This window comes from Mytilus trossulus, chromosome 10 (genome assembly GCF_036588685.1).
Source record: "Mytilus trossulus isolate FHL-02 chromosome 10, PNRI_Mtr1.1.1.hap1, whole genome shotgun sequence".
In the NCBI taxonomy this organism is placed as follows: domain Eukaryota; kingdom Metazoa; phylum Mollusca; class Bivalvia; order Mytilida; family Mytilidae; genus Mytilus; species Mytilus trossulus.
The window spans coordinates 63,930-78,079 of NC_086382.1; positions in this window are offsets into that span (position 1 = coordinate 63,930).

Genomic DNA, 14,150 nt, shown 5'->3' on the forward strand with positions numbered 1-14,150 from the left:
GTTATGATAAACCTTAAAACTAGTGTTAAATTTTGACTAAATAATTCTAAATGATAGCGCTAAAGGGCTTCGGTAAAAAAAATATCTGACTCGAATAAAAAAACATTTGTATTTCTGATCATCTTCAGTTTGTGAGTTCTACATCAATATCATGTACTACAATCCCCTTCCCTTTCATGAATTTGACCTTCCAAATTATACTATTTACCGGATTTGTAATCACATAAGCAACACGACGGGTGCCGCATGTGGAGCAGGATCTGCGTACCCTTCCGGAGCACCTGAGATAACCCCTAGTTTTTGGTGGGGTTCGTGTTGTTTATTCTTTAGTTTTCTATGTTGTGTCATGTGTACTGTTGTTTTTCTGTTTGTCTTTTTCATTTTTAGCCATGGCGTTGTCAGTTTGTTTTAGATTTACGAGTTTGACTGTCCCTTTGGTATCTTTCGTCCCTTTTCTACTATTAAATTCAGAGTCGGTTTTATGTCATTCGGATTTATGTCATTTCTTGCATATATTTTTTTTGTTACATGTACATAATGTAGCTTACTTTTCAAGTTGTTATATGACAGCAAAATAAAATTGAGAATGGAAATGGGAAATACAAGCATGTACAAAATTTGCTTTTGAGTAATGCTTAATCATGTCATAGTTGTTTTCAAGAAGACACATTTGGTTTCAGACAATAACTTGAGTTAAGTAAATGGATTTCCATTAAATTTTACTAGGAGGTTCAATACACAAAAGGAAGATAAGAATTGATTTTGGGGTTATAGTACAACATTATTGGGGGTATTTTTTTTTTAATTTTGAGGTTTTCTTCCAAAAATTACCTTATTTACATTAATTATACTCATCTAGTATATATATAGATGCAACAAATACTGATTTGTCATGAGATGCACTCAAAATAGGGTGTTTCAAATAATTAATCTGTAGTCTGTGCATTTTTCCTATGATGTACATGTACTTCTTGATAATGTTGATGTGAGTATCATGATAAAGAAAATATGTTTGGTAACCATGAGTATATATTCACAATTGACATGCACCAGTGCGAGAAAAGGATCTTCTTTCCCTTTAATTCCAAAAATTGCACATGATTTTTTTTCTCTCACTGAAACACATAAGTTATTTGGTAAATAAAACATTTGTCAATGTTTGAAACTTTCAGTAATAAAGATTCAGTTTAGCTTGTTTGAATGTTTCACTGATTGTGTGAAAATTTTAACAGCATTGTGCAAAACACTTGAAAAATTTGCATTTTCTGCAGAATTATTGTTAACTTTCCTCACAATAAATTCACAAGGACATAGAACTAACATATTGTCCATGCTATTCTGATCTGAGTTTAATACATACATATACTGGCATGGCTGTGCTGTTTCAAGTTGTCTTCTTTTTTTGATTTCTTGAGAAGTATTTGTTTAACCTGTTCAGTCACTATAAAGTGTTACAATTCTTATTTAGATGTAACACATTAATAGTGGCCAAAAAGGTACTGCTTACACATTTTAAATATTTTAGTAGGACTTGCTATCATATGAAATTAAGGAGATATGTAGTTAGAGACTTCTGCTGAATAGAAATATGTGGGTCTACCTGCTACCTGTTTTCAAATTAGCCCATATTGAAGTTTAAAGGATCCAAAATTAAAATATGTTTGATTTCAACTGACATAAAAAAAAAATGTGTTATTTATATGCTCAATATACATCTGCGGTCGTATCAGGCTGTGCATGGCAAAGCATTTTATTGCCTCTAGGTTTGTACATTTTTGTTTGTTTTGGTCATGAAAATAAATTTGTAGTTCTGTTGTGAAGTTGCTAACATGAGAGTGCCCAAATTGCACCTATATTGTGAGTTTTTTTCGCCAACTTTTTTAATGAACCAGACAAAAGTTTATTCTATGCTTATTTATTAGACTATCCTTGTTTACAATATACTTATATGGTTTCCTATTTAATTTTGAGTTCATCTAGAGTCATAGAAAAATGGGTTTCAACTGACCTCCAAACAATCCATGATTCTGTAATGAGGTCAGTACCCAAATTCCACACATCATGTACATCATTACATGTTATTTCAAATCCTTAAAACTGGAATTAAACAGATGTTTTGTTTTATTTCTTCAAATATTTCAATAAATTTGACATTATTCCATGCTTAAACTTTTATATTTTGAAGAAAACGATGCTGGTAACAAATTTAATTTACTCATTTTAAAAAGATGATAATTAAAGAAAACTTGTAAGATTTCCACAGCTTTTTTTGTTGAATAGGTGCAATTTTAGTTACTGAGACAGAGTGCAGTTTTGGTACTGTAATGTTAAATAACCATATTAAGTGTGTATTGCTTAATAGGTTCAAATGTGAACCTGATAGTGATATAGTGATAGAGTACTTGGTAGAGTGAAAATGTTTTTGATCAGGTTTAAACTGATGCATAAAATATACAGGTGACTGTTGCAGCTTGAATTTTTAAGGATGTAGCCCACAAACATGATAATCTCCCAAGTAATGTATGCCCTGTACATGTATATACCTATCAAAGTCATGGTATTATCATGGGTAATCATATTATATAATTAACTCCCATCTTCCCATAAATCCAATTTTGGACAATATGGGAGCATACAATATATAGTTTGTACTTAAATGTACTACTCAGACTCAAGTCTCCAAGTCTCCTTTTATGATCTAAGTGATCGTCATTGTGCAGGATAAACTAGGAATAAAGTTTGTTCAGTAGGTATTTAATCACAATTCCATCTCCTGGGACTGTATCTATTAAAGTGATCTATGTGACATAATCAGTGAAAAGATTTGTTGAGAGTTTGCCAAAGGAGGGTTTCTTATCGTCGAGTTGCAAGTCGACGAGTTAAGAAAGTCGAGTTGCGAGTTATGAAAATCGAGTTGCGAGTTAAGAAATTCGAGTTCGAGTTAGGAAAGTCGAGTTGCGAGTTACGAAAGTCGAGTTGCGAGTTACGAAAGTCGAGTTGCGAGTTACGAAAGTCGAGTTGCGAGTTAGGAAAGTCGAGTTGCGAGTTACGAAAGTCCAGTTGCGAGTTACGAAAGTCGAGTTGCGAGTTACGAAAGTCGAGTTGCGAGTTACGAAAATCGAGTTGCAAGTTAGGAAAGTCGAGTTGCGAGTTACGAAAGTCGAGTTGCGAGTTAAGAAAGTCGAGTTGCGAGTTACGAAAGTCGAGTTGCGAGTTAAGAAAGTCGAGTTGCGAGTTAAGAAAGTCGAGTTGCGAGTTACAAAAGTCGAGTTGCGAGTTACAAAAGTCGAGTTGCGAGTTACAAATATATTGTTTACACCGAATTTTCAGGTTTGATTCACATTTGATAAACAAAACATGCATGTATCCGAACTTAGTTATTCCCGTGATTGTGGGATTTGAAACAGTTATGTGATACTTATTTATAAGATTAAGTTCTCGGGAAGCATTTAAAAAAAAATAATGTATCTTTAATGGACGAGATCGATCTTATTTAATTCAATGCGTTTACACTACAACATAAAAAGAACCGATCTGACCATAAATTACCTTTTGTAAACAAATAATCCTAAAAATAGAATAGTAAAGGAAATTCTGCATCTCGCGCGAACTATAACACATTGCGAAATCATTGAGAAAATAGTTTGCTCATTGGAATTTCGTATGGACTTGTTAATCATTATTTTGGATCGTACATCACAAGTCATTAAACAAAGATATGTCTATGGAACGCCATCACTGCCTTATAAGAAAAAAAACTACTATGACATGATACAAATGTTGCTTACATGATGTGAATTCTCCTTTATATGATGTGAATTCTTCGTTACATAATGTGAATTCTTCTTTACATGATGTGAACTCTTCTTTACATGATGTGAACTCTTCATTACATGATGTGAATTTTTCATTACATGATGTGAACTCTTCATTACATGATGTGAATTCTTCATTACATGATGTGAATTCTTCATTACATGATGTGAATTCTTCTTTACATGATGCGAACTCTTCATTACATGTTGTGAATTCTTCATTACATGATGTGAACTCTTCATTACATGATGTGAAAACTTCATTACATTACATGATGTGGAAACTTCATTACATGATGTGAAAACGTCTTTACGTGATGTGGTTGTTTCATTATATGATGCGAAACTTTCCTTATGTGATGTTAAAATAAAAACCCTTATACATGATGCGAATACTTTAGTGTATAATGTGAATATTGCAGTACGTGATGCTAGAACTGCATTACCTGATGTGAACGTCACCTTATAATTATACGTCATGTAAATTGTTTAATGATACCCTTTAAGGGTTCAAAACTTCATAGAAGCGTGCTTTGTGTTTTTTTAATATTAGGTTTGGCCGTTTTCGGTATTCTTGTGCTCCTTAACCCAAATATGTGCCCTATATTCACTATAAACGTTTTTTTGTACAGTCCATAGGCTTGTTCAGGATATATAGGATTTAAAGCCATTCAAGGGTTCAAAACTTTATAGAAACGTTCTTGGTGGTGTATTTTTATGGTAGTGTCATTGTAACGGAGGGGTTCGGTGACGACACCTCCCGGGACGTGTAGTTGCCAGTATTGTGTCCCTAATCGACCACCTGATGTCAGATTATAGCTGAACAACAGACAGTTAATCAAAAGAAACTATGTTTAGTCACAAATGTACAATAATTGCGGACAAACGAGAGTAAAAAAACTTTCTTAAATGAAGTTCAAAAATAGAGTAATTTCAAATGTAAAATGAAAAATAAAGTGTTCCAAGAGTTAGTCTTTAGTAAAGTTAATTGGCTTCGCGTTGTGTTTTATGTAGTAGAATTGCCCCAAGAAGAGGTGACTAGCTCTTGCGAACTGCACCGAAGTGGTGACTATATATAACTCTAAACTCAAGTGGACTGATACAGTCCGGCGAGTATTTGGAGGACTGTACAAGGCCGACTCCAACTGAAAAACAATTAAAATCCTTATATTGTCATTAAACCGGATAACTTTTACATTAAAGGTACTGAATACAAATTGAATAAACTAATATTCATAAAACATTACAGAAACATCAAAAGTTAAATATTAAAACAGTTAAATTAACAATCCTTACTTTTATCTCACTATGGAGTTTAAATCAAATTAAACTTAAAATAAACATTTAATCATTTAATAAACAAATAATTAATCTATCCAAAAGTAAGGGGAATTAACTAGGCACATTTATTACACTATTATAAGGTGTATATTTTAGGAAACATCAGTATTATATACTAAACGTTTATGAGTCACTTACCAACGAAGTTGAAGGGGACTTTCGGTTTGCAATTTGTCTGTCGGTCAAAATGTCCGTTCGGAAAATTAGTTTTCCGCATTTTTTAGTTTTAAACATATTTATTTATAGTGGATTCGGTAACACGTTTTGCAACTTATATAAATCCCTTTCCACTTTGCGAATGCGAGTGCTGCCTTGAAGCGACATCAGCCTACTCGTTTTCGAAATCTACAAGGATGTCTTTTACGTGCAAGAGATATGGCACTGCTGTTGGCAATGCTTGAAGAAATTGATTTGATATTTAGTATATAATATAACCATGAAAAGTTACAGATCAAGTTCTAATTTTGTTGCGGTTTGAGGATTTTTTTTTGCAGAGTTATGGCCCTTGGACTTAGGAAATTCACTCAGATAATTGGTTTCCACATTTTGACTTAAAATTTGACATAAAGATTATTTGTAAAACCATGACAAGTTACAGATCAAGTGCGATTTGTGTTTGCAAAGTTATGGTCCTCGAACTTAGAAAAATAATGCAAGAATTTTCGACTATTTTTTTGTCATTAACTTACAGATTTAGATTTGAAATTTTGTTTATAGTTTTACCATTACAAGTTACAGATCAAGTTTAAATTTAGTTTTGATTTGATGATATTTTGAAAATTCATGTGATCCTTAGACTTAGAAAAATCACACAATGTTCTGCACATGTTTTAGTCATGCTTGTCTAACTACCGTTATATTGATTTGATATTTGATATCTACTTTTAACACTACAATTTGCACATCAATTCTAAATTTTCTGTTTGAGAATGATGAATATTAACTGGTAGGGAACTATGTATTGTCATGCAATACTTTCAGAATGATGGATACTACCAATACTGGTCTCTGTCCACACTTTTTATGTTTGTGTATCATTTCTTAGTTATTTTTTATGGATTAATTTTTTGAAGTTTAAATAAATTAATAGATCAATTAATTTGAAAGTGAGATATGTAACAAAGTAACGTAAGTGAGACAATTGTACATGTACCGTAGAGCTTCTGGATATACATGATATAGAAGAAGTATTTTCGAATATTTTTTATAAGGGGTTTGCCAACATTGCCTCTAAAAAATTTGAATTTTGTTCCTAAACTTATATAAATATATAAAAAAAAAATGTCGTATACTTAAAATGAAAATTTTAAATATGACACCGTCACGGCCATGTTTATATATATAAGCTCTAAATGTATAGCATCACTCATAATTTACAGAAATTTTATATTCAGCTCCTTTTGAATGCATTTAAAGATGTACTTTGTTGAAATTTTTAAGAATCCAGTAATTAAAATTGATATTATAAGTCGAAAGAGCATCAGCTAAGGTACAAAACAAGCTGAAAAAAATATTGATAGGTCATGGAGCTCCTTTTTGTGATGTTTCAGTTTTAAAAAATGGCGAGAAAAGGCTGACTTGGACTTTAACCTTGCATTTGCATTCAAATTTGGTATTAATTGGATCTCCAAATTAGCTATTGAAGATTTTTATGAAAATAAAAATTAGTGTTATGGGGCAAAATATTTTACCCTATAGCTTTGGAAAAAATCCAAGGAGTCTGAATAATAATAATAATAACGTCCGAGAAGTCCCGTGTTCTTATAAAGATGTTTTGACATAATGAAGAGTTCACATAACGTCATATGTGTTTCTTACCTCGTAATACCCATTTGACATTACGATGTATATATTTTGGCATAATGTAATAGAAATACGACATAAAGATTTTTTAACATAACGTAAAGAAATTTTCGAATCATGTAACAAAACTTTCAGATTAGGTAATGAAACAACTACATCACGTAATGAAGTTTTCACATTATGTAAAGAGGAATCCACACCATGTTTTCACATCATGTAATGAAGTTTTCACATCATGTAATGAAGTTTTCACATCATGTAATGAAGTTTTCACATCATGTAATGAAGTTTTCACATCATGTACAGAAGTTTTCACATCATGTAAAGAAAAATTCACATCATGTAAAGAAGAATTCACATCATGTAAAGAAGAATTCACATCATGTAATGGAGAATTCACATCATTTAAAGAAGAATTCACATCATGTAATGAAGAATTCACATCATGTAAAGAAGAATTCACATCATGTAAGCAACATTTGCATCATGTCATAGTATTTTCTTATTATAAGACAGTGATGGCGTTCCATATATGTCTGTAGACTATCGCTAAATGAAGAACGGCCAATGCGTTTGAAGATGAGGATTTGCAGCAAACATATAGAACTTATTGATTTAGAAGATAATAAAAAAACAGCCGAATCTATGTTTACTTTTCGTATTCAAACCATCATTTTTAAACACGCCGAACATGCGCAGATTTATTTTCATATCTGATTATAACATTCACATGAAAAAAGCGATCGATCTAAACATTTACACTTGAAAAAAGATCGATACAAATAAGATTGATCTTTTTAAAACTACATCGATATCTGGAAGTAGACTTTTTAAAACCGATTGAAGATCGATATTTTCCGTTTTCATTATTCCATCCATCGTTTTGATAAATGTTTGTTTTTGCCGCCAAACATAGGTAGTAATTTCCATGCAATCGTGAGAGATATGTACAATAAAAGTGAATTATGTGCGAAAATAGATAACGTGCTTACTTCTAATTTATATTCCCAAATTGGAGTAAACTAAGGGGATATTTTGAATCCCAATCTTTTTAAGATTTTTATAAAAGAATTTTACCGGATGCATTTAATGAAACCCCAGATGCTGTTGATATAAATGACCGCAAAATTGAGTGCCTCATGAATGTAGAGGATCTTGTTATTTTTTGTCTAGTTCCAAGGCAAGTCTTTCAAAAACGACTTGATAGTTTATCCTGTACTGTAAAATGGTGTTTAGAGGTCAATCTATCTAAAACCAAAGTTAATATGTTTAACAATCCCGGAAAACTTTGTATTGCGAAATAGATATAAAAGAATGTGTTTACTAAGTATCTAGGTTTAAAATGTATATTGACTTTTTAAGCATGGAAAGGGAGAGCTATACAAAAAAATCACTATAAGCAATACACAAATTGCGAACTTCATCATCTTACAATCCAAGTAAGTTTACTCTATAACATATATATGTATGACCATACAATAAAACCTATTTTAATAAATGACAGTGAAATTACAGGAATGTTCAAAACTATCTCTGCAGCATGCCAGAAAGAAAGTGAATATTTATTACAGCACCTTTACATATGAACGATTTTTTAGATGAATCCAATTTAAAATATATGAAATATATTTTAGGTTAAACAAATTGTCTTCTAACTTTATAGCTGTGCTAGGAGAGCTTGATATATTCCCTTTATATTTTTCAGTTGTATTATCAATTATGAAATATCGGTTTAGAATTAAAAAAAAAACAATATGAAAGATGGTTTGCTATATGATACCTTAAGGCTTCATGTGTAACAAAAACATGTTCACTAATAATATTGAACGCTTTAATTCATCCATACACATACATTATTTTTTTTCAAAAAGCTGAACATTCATAATTTGGAAGTAAAGCTAGACTTTGTAATCAAGTCAGTTAAGCAAAAACTTTGTTATAGTTTGGTAAAATTTTGGAACACAAAAAGAATAGATACAAAGAGTAGTAAATTAGATTTTTATTTCAAATAAATGATGAAGTGATGTCATATGTAAAATCAGAATCAGTGCCTACGATCTCAAAATAGAAAGAGACAAGATATAAAACTTTGTATATAACAAGAGACCATTTTAAAGGATTTGCAAGAAATGTAGTTGAAGATGAACAAAATTTCATTACAAGTTGTCCAGCATGTACAAAGATGATCTGTAGGGAGATGTTTTTCAAGGAGATATTTTTCAGTACTTTTGCTAATTTTTCATATCTCTCAAATGAGACAAAATTTGTTTTGTTATGTATATTTGAGAATGTGTCTGTACATAAATATTTATGGAACTACATTTGTATATTATGACAAGTCTAGATGTTAAACGAAATGTAAATGATTAGATGATACTTAACAATGATAATTGTAATGATTTTATAGTTCAGGCACTGTCTTGAATTAAATGAAGGTGACTTATTTAGAATAATATTTCGTTTCAACGTATAAAATATGGCAGTGGCTGTTTTCTCGACTCTCTTCGGGGCTATTTTGCCGGTTTTAATTAAGTTTAAAATAACTTATAATTGACAATATCAAACATGTGAAAACTATATAACTCAAGTTGAGTTTAAACCTAAGTGACTCAGTTTAAGAAGTTACCCAATACTTTCAGAGGCGGATTTAGAGGGGGCAGGTGGCCAGGGCCCCCCCCTTTTTGGGAAAAAAATTGGTTGCTTATATAGGGAATCACGATGTAGCAAAAATCAATTTATAGTTTCCAATTAAATCTTACCTGTAAAATGGCGCAAATATAGTTTTTACAATAGTATCTTTGACAGCTACATTTATAAAATAAAGAATAAAAATGGGGAATGCGTCAAAGAGACAGCAACCAATTCAAAATATACAATTCAACCAAAGGTCACTGTTGTGTCTACAACACAGCGAAAAATCACACACCTAGAGGGAGCCCTGAGCAGGCCACGAAACTCAATATTAGATGGATCAAGAATATAGACGTCATTCTATGCTGCTAAATATAAAGATGAACCAAAATTAAAACTTATACAAGAGCAACAAAGGCTAAAGGTTCCTGACATATGCGGCGGGTTTAAACTGGTTTTATTTACGCCCATCATATCCCCTTCATCTCTAGCCAATGTATAAGACATATATAATTTTAACATCCTCAATTTTGAGTGTCACTGACAAACAATAAATGTTGCGGTCTCTAACGAATATTGCCCGGCTCTGCAACTGCCCCAAAAGGTCACTTTAATAAACGAAATCTGCAGAAGGGGTGTTTTACATACTATAGTTTTGTTGCTATCTCCCTTTACGTTTAATACGACGGTGCTATGTATGAAATCTAAAAATAATTAAACTGCAAGACATCTGCTGTATTTCAAAAGGCTATCTGCTTCTTCAGAAAATACTAAACGTAGTGATTACATCTAGTCCATTTTGTTTTTACAAGAGACTCAGATAAAGTCCAAACCACAAAAATAATCAACAACACTATGTACAATTCTATAAGCAATCATTATTCCAAAATGTTACACAGTTACACCAAAAAATTGAAATATTTTAGTTTTCACATTTTTACGCAATTCGACTTTTGTAACTCGCAACTCGACTTTCTTAACTCGCAACTCGACTTTTGTAACTCGCAACTTGACTTTCTTAACTCGCAACTCGACTTTTGTAACTCTCAACTCGACTTTTGTAACTCGCAACTCGACTTTTGTAACTCGCAACTCGACTTTTGTAACTCGCAACTCGACTTTTGTAACTCGCAACTCGACTTTCTTAACTCGCAACTCGACTTTTGTAACTCGCAACTCGACTTTTGTAACTCGCAACTCGACTTTCGTAACTCGCAACTCGACTTTTGTAACTCGCAACTCGACTTTCGTAACTCGCAACTCGACTTTTGTAACTCGCAACTGGACTTTTGTAACTCGCAACTGGACTTTCTTAACTTGCAACTCGATACTCGACAACAAGTGAATCTCTCCATAAAGTAGCAGCAGCAAATTTCAACGATTTTTTACCTTAGCGGGTTGACTTTACCTGTGGAATTTCAAGAATATTTACATACCTGAAAGAATATTTAGATTTTTTGACATTCACCAAATTTTGTAAGCTCACAGGAGCGATATTGTTTAAAATTTTATATAAAAAGTTTCTAGAGTCATTGTTCCTATCCGTCTGATCTGCAAAAAAAGGCACCTTAACTTTAAATAAGAGGTCCTCGTAGGAGCTGGTAAAATCCTCATAAACAAAACGGAGTACTCTTTCCTGCACCTTTTCTAGTTTTTTGGAATTTTTCTCAGTGCAAAAATGCCATGTCAAAGAGCAAAAATTAAAATTACTAAGAATAAAGTATGAAATATAGTAAGTTTACTAAGTCTATCCAAAAATGAGCCTAAACGTTTTAAAACATTTAATTGCTGTGACAACTTCCTCAGATTGAGCTGATATGAACATCAAAATTTAGCTGGTAGTCTATTTCAATGCCTAACAATTTTTCTGTTTTTTCACATGTGTGGTTCGAATTTTGAACATGTATAGATGGGTTCTTTTCAAAGGTCTTTTTGCCAACAGCCAAAACTTGAAATTTGTCAGGATTTGCTTATTTACCCTGAACCACTCAATAAGTATTTTTGAATCAGATTCCAAAGTTGAAATTAATAAATCAAAATCTGGAGTACAAAAAGATAAAGTATTGTTATCTGCATAGTTATATAAACTACCATGTTTAACAAAAAGAAAAATATCATTCATAAATATGTTAAACAATAATAGCCCTAGTATCGAACCCTATGGTACGCCTTTATGGATGTCAGCCCAACCACTCAGAACATTGTTGACTTTAATTTGCTGTTTTCGATTAGATAAATAGGACTTTAAAAAAGCAACTGCATTGGGGATTAAACCATATGCTGATAATTTATCTAGCATAATATTGTGAGGCAGGCTTAGTTCTAGTGTTGTCTTTTTGTACAACAAATATTTCATTATAACACATGTGGTAAATTAATTGGAAAAAATGTCCTTCAACTCCCAGTTTTAAAAGTTTTTTCAAAAAGTCCATCATGCCAAATTGAATCAAATGCCTTGGTAAAGTCTATATCTGCTTTTTGTGTTTAAAGATATATTTGTTCAGTATTGCCTTTATTGTAAATATATGATCAGTTGTACGGTAATCTGGTCTGAATCCGGCTTGAAAATTGTTATATATATTATGATCATCTAGGTATCCGCTAAGTCAAGTCTGTAATAAAGAAGTCAAAAATGTTTTCAAAAGCAGCTTGTAAGACATAGGCATCTGTAATTATCACAACAATTGATATCACCATTCTTATGTATAAATGTGGTACATGTGATATTCCAGCAATCTGGAAATACACCCGATGACAAAATCCTATTAAATAAATTGACGAAGGAAGGTTATAACTTATTTTTACAACATTTTATAAATTCATTAGGAATCATATCAATGTCTGGTTGTTTATTGTTGTTTAACTGATGAATACCTCTACGGATCTCTCCACAAGTAAAAGGGAAATCTAGAGGGTCTGTATCTAAAAGATCTATAGCTGTAGGTATAAAATTTGGGGCTTCATCTATTTTTGCTGCATATAAATCATTTATATATTTGTGCCAATCAGAGATACTAATTGGATTAGTTTGGGCAGTTAGTCTCCTAAAACAATTTCGGATTATTTTCATGTAGAGTGTCCAGTTTTGTAACTAAATCATTGACAAACTTTCGTCTTGCTTATTTCAAAGATTTGTTATATTCTTTGCGAAGTCTACGAAAATTACTTCGCATTTGTGCATTATTTGGATACTGTTGCATTTTCGAACCAATGCGGTGACATCCCATTATTCCGACAATGCATTTTTCTTCTGTGTATGGGTAAACTTTCTCTAAAAAAGACCACTTCCGTTCTCTGTAATATTTGTGGTTTTCCGTTTTGATCCCAATTATTCTTTCCATGCGGAATATAAGTCTCAGTACATTGGAGTTGATACACATGCTTATTGCAACTGCTCAGTCCTTACCCTGATCCCTCTTTCGTTTTACGTGTCGGGGTATTTTATTTTTCTTTACATTTTCAGTCTGTGCTGTTCTAGTTCGCTGTGTTTTCTGTGTGTGTCTTGATCTATCTTCTTTCACTAGATCGTCGGTTACCCCCTTTCGAGTATCAGGGGAGTGATGTTTCATCCCTATTAACTACATAAAGAAATATATCGGAGTTTGATAACACATCTGAGTTTTATTTAAATTATTAATTTATTTAATAAATTAATTTTGTCGCAGAAATGAGGGACTAATGAAGCGTCAGTAAAATTGAGAAAAACGAAGAGACAAATACATACCCACATTCTTAAAAATAAGATGACATCTAGGACAAATATGTGCTCAGAAAAGATAAGTAAATCTCATTATGAATACGGTATCATGTACGGGAATGTGAATCCACGAAATACGGAGACAGAACACATCACCTCCAATAGCGATCGATCAGACATAGTCTGAGAGATGACACTTATTTTTTTTGTAGTGATACCAATTTTATATCCCGAGCTTATTTCAAAATCTAGAAAAATATGCCTCTTTTATAAAGCTTGAAGGAAGTGCAGGACTGATGATTTACAACAAAACGAAAAACAAATATGACGGACATGAACATCTCGGCAACTTCTTTTTCTTAAATTACAAATATTCACGAGGAAAAGTGATATCGGGACGGTGAGTGTTTATGACATAGAAATATACTGTAAAAGTATTTTGAACGAGTGCAGTTTAAAAGCAAATAACAACTAGTAAGAAATCTAAGACATTCTGGTCCTGCTTGTGTCTTTCTCAAATTGTCTAATTGTAAATTTACTACATTATGTGTTTTGTGGCAAACTTGACACTTATTTGTTCATTTAAAGATTGTTTTCAAGGGGAAAAATATTTTGATATCATTGATTTTAAGAATGGGAGTTCATATGTTAATTGAGAATCGGTGCTCACCCATTACATTAAGAATTGAAAATGCCAGATATTCCAAAAATCGTATAGTATAGCTGATAAAGTTGAGAATGAGTGTCATTTTTCGATCGAATGCTCACATTATCAAAATTTGAGGGAGGAACTCTTTCAACATATTCAGTCTAGCACATGTCAGAACTTTGAAAAGTTAGATAAATATGATAAATCTTCGATG